Raw genomic sequence first — 14,109 nt, 5'->3', positions numbered from 1 at the left:
TCGCCTTTTACGATCATGCAATAGGGGCAGCAGGTACAATTCTAACGCCCTACCTGCAGGGCGCCCTACCTGCGATATTTTAAGTAGTTGAAAATGGGATATGAACACAAATAAGTAAACGACCTTTTCATTGTATATAATTGTAGTTTAATAGACAACATGACTTTGTAGCAGCTTGTTATGTGTGGCATTGTAGCAGCTTGTTATGTGAGGCTTTGTAGCAGCTTGTTATGTATGACTTTGTAGCAGCTTGTTATGTGTGGCTTTGTAGCAGCTTGTTATGTGTGGCTTTGTAGCAGCTTGTTATGTGTGGCTTTGTAGCAGCTTGTTATGTGTGGCTTTGTAGCAGCTTGTTATGTGTGGCTTTGTAGCAGCTTGTTATGTGTGGCTTTGTAGCAGCTTGTTATGTGTGGCTTTGTAGCAGTTTGTTGTGTGGTTTGTAGCAGTTGTTATGTGTGGCTTTGTAGCAGCTTGTTATGTGGCTTTGTAGCAGCTTGTTATGTGTGGCTTTGTAGCAGCTTGTTATGTGTGGCTTTGTAGCAGCTTGTTATGTGTGGCTTTGTAGCAGCTTGTTATGTGTGGCTTTGTAGCAGCTTGTTATGTATGGCTTTGTAGCAGCTTGTTATGTGTGGCTTTGTAGCAGCTTGTTATGTTGTGGCTTTGTAGCAGCTTGTTATGTGTGGCTTTGTAGCAGCTTGTTATGTGTGGCTTTGTAGCACTTGTTATGTGTGGCTTTGTAGCAGCTTGTTATGTGTGGCTTTGTAGCAGCTTGTTAATGTGTGGCTTTGTAGCAGCTTGTTATGTGTGGCTTTGTAGCAGCTTGTTATTGTGTGGGCTTTGTAGCAGCTTGTTATGTGTGGCTTTGTAGCAGCTTGTTATGTGTGGCTTTGTAGCAGCTTGTTATGTGTGGCTTTGTAGCAGATTGTTATGTATGGCTTTGTAGCAGCTTGTTATGTGTGGCTTTGTAGCAGCTTGTTATGTGTGGCTTTGTAGCAGCTTGTTATGTGTGGCTTTGTAGCAGCTTGTTATGTGTGGCTTTGTAGCAGCTTGTTATGTGTGGCTTTGTAGCAGCTTGTTATGTGTGGCTTTGTAGCAGCTTGTTATGTGTGGCTTTGTAGCAGCTTGTTATGTGTGGCTTTGTAGCAGCTTGTTATGTGTGGCTTTGTAGCAGCTTGTTATGTGTGGCTTGTAGCAGCTTGTTATGTGTGGCTTTTGTAGCAGCTTGTTATGTTGTGGTGGCATTGTAGCAGCTTGTTATGTGTGGCTTTTGTAGCAGCTTGTTATGTGTGGCTTTGTAGCAGATTGTTATGTGTGGCTTTGTAGCAGCTTGTTATGTGTGGCTTTGTAGCAGCTTGTTATGTGTGGCTTTGTAGCAGCTTGTTATGTGTGGCTTTGTAGCAGCTTGTTATGTGTGGCTTTGTAGCAGCTTGTTATGTGTGGCTTTGTAGCAGCTTGTTATGTGTGGCTTTGTAGCAGCTTGTTATGTATGGCTTTGTAGCAGCTTGTTATGTGTGGCTTTGTAGCAGATTGTTATGTGTGGCTTGTAGCAGCTTGTTATGTGTGGCTTTATAGCAGCTTGTTATGTGTGGCTTTGTAGCAGCTTGTTATGTGTGGCTTGTAGCAGCTTGTTATGTGTGGCTTTGTAGCAGCTTGTTATGTGTGGCTTTGTAGCAGCTTGTTATGTGTGGCTTTGTAGCAGCTTGTTATGTGTGGCTTTGTAGCAGCTTGTTATGTGTGGCTTTGTAGCAGCTTGTTATGTGTGGCAGCAGCTTGTTATGTGTGGCTTTGTAGCAGCTTTGTTATGTGTGGCTTTGTAGCAGCTTGTTATGTGTGGCTTTGTAGCAGCTTGTTATGTATGCTTTGTAGCAGCTTGTTATGTGTGGCATTTGTAGCAGCTTGTTATGTGTGGCTTTGTAGCAGCTTGTTATGTGTGGCTTTGTTGCAGCAGCTTGTTATGTGTGGCTTTGTAGCAGCTTGTTATGTGTGGCTTTGTAGCAGCTTGTTATGTATGGCTTTTGTAGCAGCTTGTTATGTGTGGCTTTGTAGCAGCTTGTTATGTATGGCTTTGTAGCAGATTGTTATGTGTGGCTTTGTAGCAGATTGTTATGTGTGGCTTTGTAGCAGCTTGTTTGTGTGGCTGTGTAGCAGCTTGTTTTGTGTGGCCTTGTAGTAATTTGTTATGTGTATATTTGAATTAGCTTGCTCTGTGTGGCTTTGTAGTAGCTTCTTATGTGTAGTTTTGCAGTAGCCTGTTATGTGTAGTCTTGTAGTGCGCTGTTACATTTTGTATGTGTAGTGTAATCTCGAGTAGCTTGCTATATGTATTTTTGTTATAACTTGCTATATGTATTTTTGTAGTAGACTGTTTTGTGTAGTCTATCATTTACTCTGTTCAGTTGTAGAGTAGTTTTATTAATCACTATGACTCGGTTTGGTTTTCAATACTTATTACTGTAAAAATATGTTCGTGATATGCGGGTATATACATGTATGTTCTTTGTATAAAGAGCTAAAATACTTGTTTTTTATTGTAGGTTACTGTACTGGCACCGTTTACTGTAATGGCCTTTTAAATGCCACTGGATTCCCAGGAGAATGCGTATTTCCTGACAATAAAAACAAAGGCGTGTTTATTCTACAAAAGTCATTCAAACGTTACAAGGGAATTGGGAGCAGTTTGACAAGGCAATAATTCTGGTTAGAAACCCATATGATTCGATAAGGGCCTTCTTTAACTGGCATTATGGTAACATAAGCAAGACAAAGGGGAATGACCATAAAGCCGAAGTCGATAGATCAACTTACAATTCATCGAGTAAGTGTATATCATACGAGTTTTTGTATTTTCGATTGCACATGCTTTTTATTTCTTTTGTATTTTTTTAAAAGGCATAAAGGGCCTAAAATCATGTTTTCTAACAAAGCATTGGTAAGTGGAAAAATGACTCCTTGTTTTATTTTATTATTTTTGTTATTAAAAATACACCATTTCTTAATGTATACCTATTTATCATGACATGTATTAATTTTTTTACTACAAATTGATTTTTCAAGCAATTCATTTAAATATTTTGGCAGAATAAAAATTGAGAATATTCGTTTTTGCTCTACTTATAAAACAAGAGGCCCAGGGGGCCTGTTATCGCTCACCTGGTTTGTAATGTCAAGTCATGTTCTGAATACCGGTTCATTGTTTCTTTTCTGAAGGAATTTGAATATTTACCTTTTATTTCCCTATTGGGCCCCGCCCCTCCTGCTCCTGAGGGGTCAGAGCCAAAATTTATATAAGTTCTGTTCCCCTTCCCCCAAGGATGTTTGTGGCCAAATTTGGTTACAAGCCATGGAGAACTCTAGGACAAGTAGCGATTTATAGGATTTACCTCTATTTCCACTATTGGGCTCCTCCCCTCCTGCCTCGCGGGGGTCAGAGCCAATTTATACAAGTTCTGTTCCCCTTCCCCCAAGGATGTTTGTGGCCAAATTTGGTTACAATCCATGCAGAACTCTAGGACAAGTAGCGATTTATAGGATTACCTCCATTACCCTATTGGATTGTTTTGTTTGTTTGGTTTGATTAATTAGCGTCCTATTAACCCCGCCCCTCCTGCCCTAGGGGGGAGGGGGGGTCGAGCCAAAATTTATACAAGTTCTGTTCCCCTTCTCCCAAGGATGTTTGTGGCCAAATTTGGTTACAATCCATGCAGAACTCTAGGACAAGTAGCGATTTATAGGATTTACCTCCATTACCCCTATTGGTTTGTTTGTTTGTTTGTTTGATTAATTAGCGTCCTATTAACCCCGCCCCTCCCCCTGCCCAGGGGGGAGGGGGGGGGGGTCGAGCCAAAATTTATGCAAGTTCTGTTCCTCTTCTCCCAAGGATGTTTGTGGTCAAATTTGGTTACAATCCATGCAGAAATCTAGGACAAGTAGCGATTTATAAGATTTACCTCCATTACCCCTATCAGGCCCCGCCCCTCCTGCCCCTGGGGGGTCAGAGCCAAAATTTATACAAGTTCTGTTCCCCTTCACCCAACGAAATGTTTGTGTGCCAAATTTGGTCACAATCCATGTGGAACTCTATGACTAGTAGCGATTTAAATGAAATGTTGATGGACGGACGTACGGACGACGGACGACGCCGCACCATGACATAAGCTCACCGACCCTTCGGGCCAGGTGAGCTAAAAACATGCTTTAGAATCTTATAACATACTTATCCAAAAAAATTTAATCCGGGAAAAAATGCATTTGATAGTCTGAAATGTAGCCAGGCTTATTGCCTAAAAATCAAAATTTGCCATAGATGATTAAAAAACATTTAAAAAATGGTATTTGTATTAAGATCATAGGATGATCCAAAATATATTTTCCGTTAGCGACTCAAACACAAAAGATACAAATTCAGCTAAGTCCAGCTCGCTTATGAAGATAAAAATCTATCACAAATTGAACAAGATGCTTCAGGGCTCCTTAATGGTTATCTGACAATTGGTACCATACCGCAGATCAAATAATACTGTAGGTGCAAACAATTAAGGCAATACAATAGAACTCTTTTATTAGAAGAAGTTCAGGTTCTGATATATTTGATGAATTATACCATAAATGTAGGTCTCTTGATCCCAACCATGCTACAAATCCAATATCCTGTCTCTAGGCCTCTTAGTTATTTACAAGAAATCGTTAAAAGATTTAAACCTATTCAACCACTGTGACCTTGAATGATAGTCAAGGTTATTCACTTGAACAAACTTTGAAGCTATCCGTCCAAGCATGTCACAGGCTAAATATCAGGTCTCTAGGATTCTTAGTTATTCAGTAGAAGTCGTTAATTTTATTAGCTTATATGACTCCTGTGACCTTGAATAAATATCAAGGTCATTCATTTAAACAAACTTGGTAGCCATTCATCCCAGTATGCCACAGGCCCAATTGCAGGTCTCTATGCCTCCCAGTTATTCACAAGAAGTTATCTACAATTGTAGCTTTTTGACACCCGTTACCTTGATTGCAGATCAAGGTAATTTATTTGAACAAACTTGGTAGCCCTTTCATGTCCAGCATGCTACAGAACCAAAATCACCCTCTCTATGATCTCTTAGTTATTCTCAAGAAGGCATTTAAAGATTTTATCTAATTTGACCTTTGTGACCTTGAATAAAGATCAAGGTCATTTATTTTAACAAACGTGGTAGCCCTTCATCCCAGTATACCGCAGACCTAATATGAGTACCCTGGGGCTTTTGGTTCTTGAGAAGAAGTGATTTACATTTTTTAGCCTTTTTGACTCCAATTACCTTGAATGAAGTCAAGGTCATTAATTTGAACAAGTCGGATAAATGATAATTTTATGCACAGGGTACGGGTGGACGGCGGACCGGCATAGGAGACGAAGGACAATGAATGATGACAATAGGTTCAACCTGATCCTTCGGGTCAGAACGACCTAATAAAAAATATATAAAAACTAAAGATTAAAATAAAAATAAAAAATTAAATAAAAAAAGACGAAACAGAGTTGATTTGATTTTCAATATAAATATGTTCAATCTTTAAAAAATTCCAGCACGATAAGGGCTACAATAGGGGGGGGGGGGGGGGGGGGGGGGGGGGGGGGGGGGGGGGAAAAATTTCGACCAAAATCAGAGGGCCTCTTTGATTTTGTTACTTGACAAAAATGCATTTAGGATCTTATCTTTTCTATTCTTCCGTAACTGACTTTATCCTTCCTAATGCCTCCCTCCTTTGGCACCCGCCTCACTTTTGGCCTTGATTTGAGCGTTCGCCCTGTGAGGAAGGCTCATGGGTTCTGTTCCCCTGGCCGAGACACACCCAAAGTCTATAAAAGTGGTAGTTTCTGCTCCTGCTTAGCGCTCAGCAAAAAGGGAGTGGACGACTGGTTTTCAACCCGTTGTCAGTATAATGTGACCGGGTGCGGTGTGTTGCTTGGTGTCTTCAGCGGCATGCTTCAGTTGGATATAGCACTATAAAAAGGGCAACAGATTCCACTTATAGTCTCCGCCGAAAACACGCACCTCGCACAACATACACGCAACACACCGGCATACATGGGAGGCCGTTTACATGACCATAGCAATAGGACCAAACAAACTATTAATATTTATAATTCAACCAATCATAGAGGCCTTCCATTTTGTTTACATGGCAACCATTCTTCTTGAAAATGATACCATGTTATTCAGCATATTTCATAGCCCTATACCAGTTTTCACCCGAATCTGACATTGTTGAAATTTCAGCCAATCAGAGGCCTTCGTTTTGTTACTATGGCAACAAATATTTTCGAAAGTGCTACCATGATATTTAGCATCTGATATTATTACTTTCACTTACATCGGACTTTGGAAACATGACCTGTAATCATATAGCTAGGTAAACTAACAAAGCTTCCTGCACTCGTTGTTTTCAACAAATGTCAAAAACTGTTTTCCCAAATTTTGATTTCAAAACTAATTTACACATAGACAGAAAATGCCTCAATTTTTTATAAAAATATAGAATATTTAACAAAGGCTAAACTATTTCGGCATGTTTATGCAGGTAGTTTTTATGAAAATGATTTCGAAGAATTCAGGTCCTTTAGGCCTTTTTGATATCACTGATTCTGTGGGATTTTTAACATTAGCCTGATCGTCACCTTTGCATGAATCGCGAAAAAATCGCGAAAGTAAGTCGCACACGAAAGAAATGTGGTCTTCAGTTCAGAAATACATCACTATCGATAGGCGTTTAGGTTTTTTTCTTTGAACCATACATATAAATGATATCTATGATAAAAAGTATATTCATATGTTATTGTAAGTATAAACTGTGCTTAAGTATGTCATATTTTAAGTTCAAGCTATGAAAAGATATCAAAATGTTGTGCATCAAGCGCAGAACTTTTTTGACACATTAAATAAGATGTTTGATAATATGATTATGATATAAAAAATATTCTGTATTTGCATATAGTTATCTGCCCTTGTGTGTAGGTGTTGATTGTAACGTCATGTGTTTTCAGGCTTAACGTTATCGTTTTATGGGAATAAAACAAAGTAAATTTACCTCACAAAGTAATAGCGTCCCAATGGATACATAACCCAAGGGAGGTAAATCTTTAATAAGCAAAGACGATACATTTATTGTTGTTTTATGTTGTAGAATGGAACTCATGGGTTAAAGATAACTTGATTGGTTGGAAAACGTCATACTTAGTCTGGCAGAGGATGTTTGCAAACCGCTCTCTAGTTGTTAGATACGAGGATCTGAAAGAAAACCTTATACCGACGTTAGTGAGCATCGGCAAATACCTTAACGTGACATCAACTGCCCGGGACTATTTGTGTGCTGTTGTGAACAAGGAAGGCAAGCATCACAGGGTATATAAAAAGCCAATTAGGACTCCCGATATCTTCTCAAGGGACCAGATTAAGATGATTAATAGCGTGATAAAAGGTGTAACAAAAACAACACGAAATGTTTACAGGTCGAAGGACTACATTTTTAAATAATACAAACTTCTTTTTTTTATATATTTTTAAAAAATATTTTTTATATTTTGTTTATTTTATTTATATAATTTCATCATCTTTCTATTACAAGATTAGCCATCTATACGGGAACACTTATAAATTCTTTTTGCATATCTGAAGCCAAATGGTTAAAATATTCTTTAAGTTAGCCACGTGCATGTGATGATAGTATGCGTGTTCGTAAATAAATACCATTTGCTTAAATTGATGTTTGAAAAATATCAAAACACATTGCATCAAATCGATGATTAATCCTATTGTTATGTTTTAGTTAAAAGTCAAATTATAGTAAAAGTGTTTGCTAAATTATCCACGTTCATGTAATAGTAATTACATACATTTTGCTGTTATATTCAAATATATGTTATAGTTTGTTTTATAAATACAACATGCTTCACTTTGCAATTTTGAAAGTGGCATATTGCATGTTTATGTTATGAAAAATATACAAGCACAGTGGATACAAAAGAGTATTTTAACTAGAAATAGAGTGTAAATTGTCATTTAATTATGCGGAATTCGTGGATCTGAACTAGAAAAGAACCGTTTATGACAAGTTATACCATGTATTGATAATTATATGGGATATCATCAGCGCATGATTTAAGCAAGGACAAAAAGTGTTCAAGATTGAAAATGTGTTCATTCTACAGATAAGGGGAATAAAATAAATTATATATTAGATATTTATAAAGAATACTCCCTACCGCCAAATTTTAGAAAATTGGATGAAAACCCAACACGTTTTATCTATTTAATATCAAAATGATTTCAAAGCACTCATTTCATTACAAAAGACATCCTGTTATCTTATTCATACATGGAAGTGATCATTGATATTATAAATGCCAAAAAAAAAAAAAAAATAAATAAATAAATAAAAATACACGATGTTGAATCATTTCACAATGCATTACAATACAATCCAATTAATAATTATTTTACACACATTTTAAAATCACAGTATAAATAAAGATCCATAGCATAAATGATCAAAAGCTTTATGATGTCCAGTAGTATTCGGTTTATTAGACGCTAAAATAGCAGTAAAAAGTATCCGCGATACTTTACATATCACATAATATACTGCTGTTACCATAATTTGCATACAGATAGTGGTTGCCTTTGAATAGATATAAAACTGTAATGTGAAATTGTGAACATATATAATATTTCCTCTGCATTTATATTGAATATTAATTGGCGATACTAAACCAGCTTGTGCAATAAATCCGAAGAGAAATCATTATAATATTATAATCATAAGGGAAATAATGTCTCTTTCTATATAGTTAACCAGTCACCCAGCAACACACTTCACCTAGTCACATTATACTGACTACGGGAGAGCCTATCGTCCCACTCCCTTAACTATATATCTATCTACGCATACGCTTCTTCATCATATTATAAAATGATTTAGCTAACATACTTGTTTACTGAAGTCAGTCTGCCTGTGTGTCTGTCTGTAGAATACAATATTATTTTTCTCTTGCTAAGAAATATAGCATTACATTTTTCTTTAAATACTGACTTTTTGATTGTAGTAACATCTTGATATCAGAGAACAATTGCGTTTCTAACACGAATCTGTTCAGCCTATCATCCAATAATTACGGAACGGATTTTTTTACGGAACGTATGGTCCCTTTCTGTAGTCCCAAGATGTTAAATCGTCCTATGAAGTCGTTAATCGAAGTCAATAAGGTAATGAAATATGATGTCAAATCAGACTTTACCCTTATAGACCATGGGCAAGGAGGGTCCCACATGCACCCCCAAACCGCCGAACTAATATTTTTCTGAACCCTTCTGACCCACTGATTACAAATCAAAATGTTAACATTGCATAAGTTGGGATGAACTTCCGGTTATGACGTCATCAAGATGGCCGCCATCACGAATTTAACTAAAAAATGAAAAATAGTCATTACATTGACATTTTTCAACCGAAGTAGACTAATAAGGTATCAAAATGACCAAAATAGAACAACAAATACATATCAGGACCAATCCAATGATAATCCAGTATATGTAGTGAATTCAACGCAGGGAAGGAAGTAAAAAAAAGGATTTTTTAAAAGATATTTCAAAAGGGCAGCAATATAACTATGCAATTTGCAGAAATAACGTCAAACCTACAATAATCAATTGTAATAAAAGATTTTTTTTCGTAAGTATAAATAAAAAAAAGCTCATTAAAAGTAAAAAATCGATATGTTTTTTGCTTCCCAATCCTGCACACATCCATATTGAAAAGAGTTCCTCCAATACATATCGGTTTCTATATCACAAAAAGACGCGGAAAAAACACAATTTACCATCGATTAGTCCCATGCATCTTCCAGTGATTGTGACGTCAAATTTTGAAGTGAGTTTGGTAACGTCACTATCGACCGGGAGGTGGGACTATTCGACGGTAATTCGTGCTTTACCAATATCGTTTTGATATCTATCGAATTCCCTCACTACGGCATATCTGTTTCCATAATTAGTTTAATGGGAAATAACTTATTGGCCTATTGTTTTTGTTTAAGAAAGATTATACCAACTGTACAGTTCCTTGTTAGTTACACCGTATCTTAGGCTATTTTGGAAGACTTTAGCTCGCATACTTTCAAATCGAAAGCATAAACATTTTGATGAACTTTTTAACATCTTAACGACAATGTACTCTATGTTGGAATAGTGGATAACAAATTAGATTTTTTGCTGGAGTTATACCACAATAACCTATTAAGTTGTTAAAATCAATATTTTTTATCAATAAACGTAAGCGATGAAATATCATATGCTTATCCGTATACATTATACGTATCATAACTGAACAAATATACGTTATTTTGTCTTCAAGAATTTATTGAAAACCATCAGGTTTGACGAATTAAGCTGTGATCTATTGGAGAAAATCGATTGGACAGACAGACATGTATGCCTTAAAACAAAAGCTATAAGACACATGCTTTATGTATGTTTGGATGAAAATTATTTTTTATTAATTTATACTGCTTGCTTTATGGGCTGACCGCATTTTACTACACTGCATGATATATAACTGTGCTGTCAGCTCCAATTTGTACTACTTTGCATTTTAAGTACATGTATATATGTATTGTAATTATCAAAATGTATGTAACTTTTTGGCCGTGAATAAAATATTTCAAAAAAGCTCTTCTTTATTCGCGAGTATGAAAAATTACAGCACATTTTACTTCTTGAAGTTTTTGCCCTTATCAGTAATACTTTAGATACTGTCCGCGAGAGACGCTCCATAGTCCATAGCATGAATATTTTCTGATTTTAACATTTTAATGATGTTTTACATTTATTTGTATGTATGGTGTGTTTGTTACCCGAATGGGCGTGTGTGATATACTTCAATAAACATTTGATAAATAATTCATTCCATTTCATTGTCTTTAAAACTCATGAAGTCATCAATCTATCTATTCAAATATATATATTTAAGCATTGAGTTTAGATTGGATAACAATGAGCAATGGACTACAGTACAAACTGCCAGCTTTATCGACTACCTCTCCATAAAGATCATCTGCTTAATAAGACCACATTACTATTGTTCTAATGGAACAATTTTAGCTATGTATAAATACTATTTGGTTGTAGCATCATCATTTGGTGGTCGTTTTAGACAGGACTGGTTGCAAGGAAAAGAATTTACCAATCAGAAAGTCGCATTTAGTATGAAAAAGTAAATAAAAAATACTTATTTAATGATGCAGCATCAACATATTTTGGTAGATTATCCTCATCGCGATAAAAATAGATGAACAATTAGGGAGCATATTCTGCGTGAGACTTTGATATGTGCTTCTAATAGTTGGGTTCAATAAAGTCGATTTTACTACTCAATTATTTCATCTAGTTTTATATAATCTGCCTGATATCCTCGTAATTACCCGTGTAATATTTTTACATATGTCACAAATGTAATAAAACCTGTAACGCTTTTCCATATTAAAATTCAATATGACGTAATGGTTGACGTCAGTAAACAATGATGACAAAATGACGTAATGTTACACATTTTAACGTTTAAATAAAAAAAAAGAATAATATTTGACATAGTTCTAAGCAAAACATTTTGACCTTATAGCTGTAATATCCATATTTTCACGTTTGAAAAGGTAATGAAATTCATCTCCGATATAAACATGACATAAAATTACGTATTCTATTCGTTCCCCTCGTTTAGAATACAAGTCATTGCCTAGTTTCAATTAGGAATTTTATATTAGAGGTACGGAATTAATGATTCGGTTCTGTTCCGACAATTTTGAGTAAAATAACTTTCGAAAATATTTTTTTTTTAATTTTGAGTAAAACCGACTTTTGGAAGAGGATTCTTTGTTTGGAAAACTATTTTCTGTATAACTATTTTTGTATAAAAAAATGCTGCTGGTACATATGTATTTCACTGTCATAACAAACTTATTTGACAACATCTAAGAATCCATCTAACCAAAACAAGAGGCCCAGAGGGCCTGTATCGCTCACCTGGTTTGTAATGCCAAGTAATGGTCTTGAAACATGTTCATTGTTTCTTTTCTGAAAGAATATGAATATTTACCTCTAATTCCTCTATTGGGCCCCATCCCTCCTGCCCCCAGGGGGTCAGAGCCAAAATTTATACAAGTTCTGTTCCCCTTCCCCGAAGGATGTTTGTGGCCAAATTTGGTTACAATCCATGCAGAACTCTAAAGCAAGTAGTGATTTATAGAATTTACCTCTATTTCCCCTATTTGGCCCCGTCCCTCCTGTCCCTGGGGGCTCAGAGCCAAAATTTATACAAGTTCTGTTCCCCTTCCACCAAGAATGTTTTTGGCAAAATTTGGTGACAATTCATGCAGAACTCTAGGGCAAGTAGTGATTTATAGGATTAACCTCTAATTCACTATTGGGCCCCATCCCTCCTACCCCCGGGGGTCAGAGGCAATATTGATACAAGTTCTGTTGCCCTTTCCCCAAGAATGGTTGTGCCCAAATTTGGTTACAATCCATGCAGAACTGTATGACTAGTAGCAATGGAAATGTTGACGGACAGACGGACGGACTGACGGACGACGGACGCCGAGCCATGACATAAGCTCACCGACCCTTCGGGCCAGGTGTGCTAAAACCTAATTTGGCAATGACGATTTAAAATCGCCATTCATCTTTATATTAAGGTATTATTTGATTTTCACAAAAGTTTGTTTCGAAAATTCAACATTCTTATATTTTCCTGTTTCTTACCGGACTACACATTCACTGCATTGCCATTACTGCATAGCAAGTTTTGTATTTGAAGCAACATTCGAATGTTATTATGATAAATTTAAGCCATGTATTCCTGTAAATAAATAAACAAGAGGCCCAGAGGGCCTGTATCGCTCACCTGGTTTTTCGTTAGTAATTATCACAAGACTCAGACAATTAGAAAAATAAGCAAAATTGACTCCCAAAGTTTAATTTTGAATCACAACCATCCAAAGTTTTTCCCGACATCTCCCATCATTTTGTCAGCAAACGTCATGTACCCCAATGGCGGTGATCCGGGTTGTTGTGCAACATGAAACGATGGAAACGCTCCAACTGTAGAATTATAACAGGTCTCGAACCCAGGAACGGGTGGCCACGGCGGAGGATGGCAGTCGGGGGCCTGGGTCCACGGAGTTGCGTTCACGTAAACCTGTCACGCAACGACATTTGAGCATTGAGCGCGCTTGATGTTGGATTTGCTTTAGCCCAATTATAATATATAAATGCTAACTGAAAGACTATCAATGCTTATATTTACATTTGGTTACAATTTTATGTTGACATACCAAGGGATTTTGCATCTATAATAAATTAATCATTCGTTATCGTCAAGGATGGAACAGCCATTTGAACAGCCGGTTTCCGTGATCGCTGGCACGACAATGGTGACGTTCCAATGATAATGATATAATAAGCGATTGAAGTTCATAGTCTATATGACTGCCAACTGCGCTCTGTAAGGTTACATAGTGGGACTGCAGTAAAAATATAAATATATAATGAACGGTCGTACAATGCTTGAAGTGTCCTTAACATTGTATTTTTTATTTTGGGTCATGAGAATGAAGCAATGATATTTATTTGCGATTGAACTAACGACCCAGTCACGAATGAGATGTGGTAGCGTTTTTTACCTATTTACCATGAAGGTGCTTCTAATGTAATGTTTAAATATGAATAATTCAATTTTGCTTGTTACGAGCATTTTCATTGGCTTAAAAATTTACTTTATCAGCCCATAAAGGAAAAAATGGCGTCGCCGTTTATAACGTTGCTTCTGATTGGCTGAAATGAAGGCGTAATGATTTCATAGACAAAAGAGTCCAATAATGAATTTTGAATATTGAAGAGGTTATCTTTAGTAAATTGAATTATAAGGACTAATTTGAATATATTTTTTATGTTATGGAGATATAACACAAAAATCTGAGTGTACTCTCATCATAAACCGCTTCGCGGTTTATTTAGAGTACACTCAGATTTTTGTGTTATATCTCCATAACATAAAAAATCTATTCAAGTTAATCCTTAA

The 14,109-nt window shown here is 36.4% G+C and overlaps 1 long non-coding RNA gene across 1 annotated transcript in view; it reads left to right on the top strand.

Moving 5' to 3' along the window:
- The window catches only part of LOC138309752 (uncharacterized), a 50,586-nt gene extending 40,998 nt beyond the window's left edge, over positions 1–9,588 (top strand). Inside the window, exons 2-3 of the long non-coding RNA XR_011206320.1 lie at positions 2,535–2,815; positions 7,165–9,588. This is a non-coding gene — a long non-coding RNA (uncharacterized lncRNA). The remainder of the gene's footprint in view (positions 1–2,534; positions 2,816–7,164) is intronic.
- Positions 9,589–14,109: the final 4,521 nt, after the last annotated feature.

The sequence above is a fragment of the Argopecten irradians genome, chromosome 15, assembly GCF_041381155.1.
Source record: "Argopecten irradians isolate NY chromosome 15, Ai_NY, whole genome shotgun sequence".
In the NCBI taxonomy this organism is placed as follows: Eukaryota; Metazoa; Mollusca; class Bivalvia; order Pectinida; family Pectinidae; genus Argopecten; species Argopecten irradians.
The sequence above is the reverse complement of the archived record's forward strand: the minus strand, read 5'-3'. Positions and strand labels throughout refer to the sequence as shown.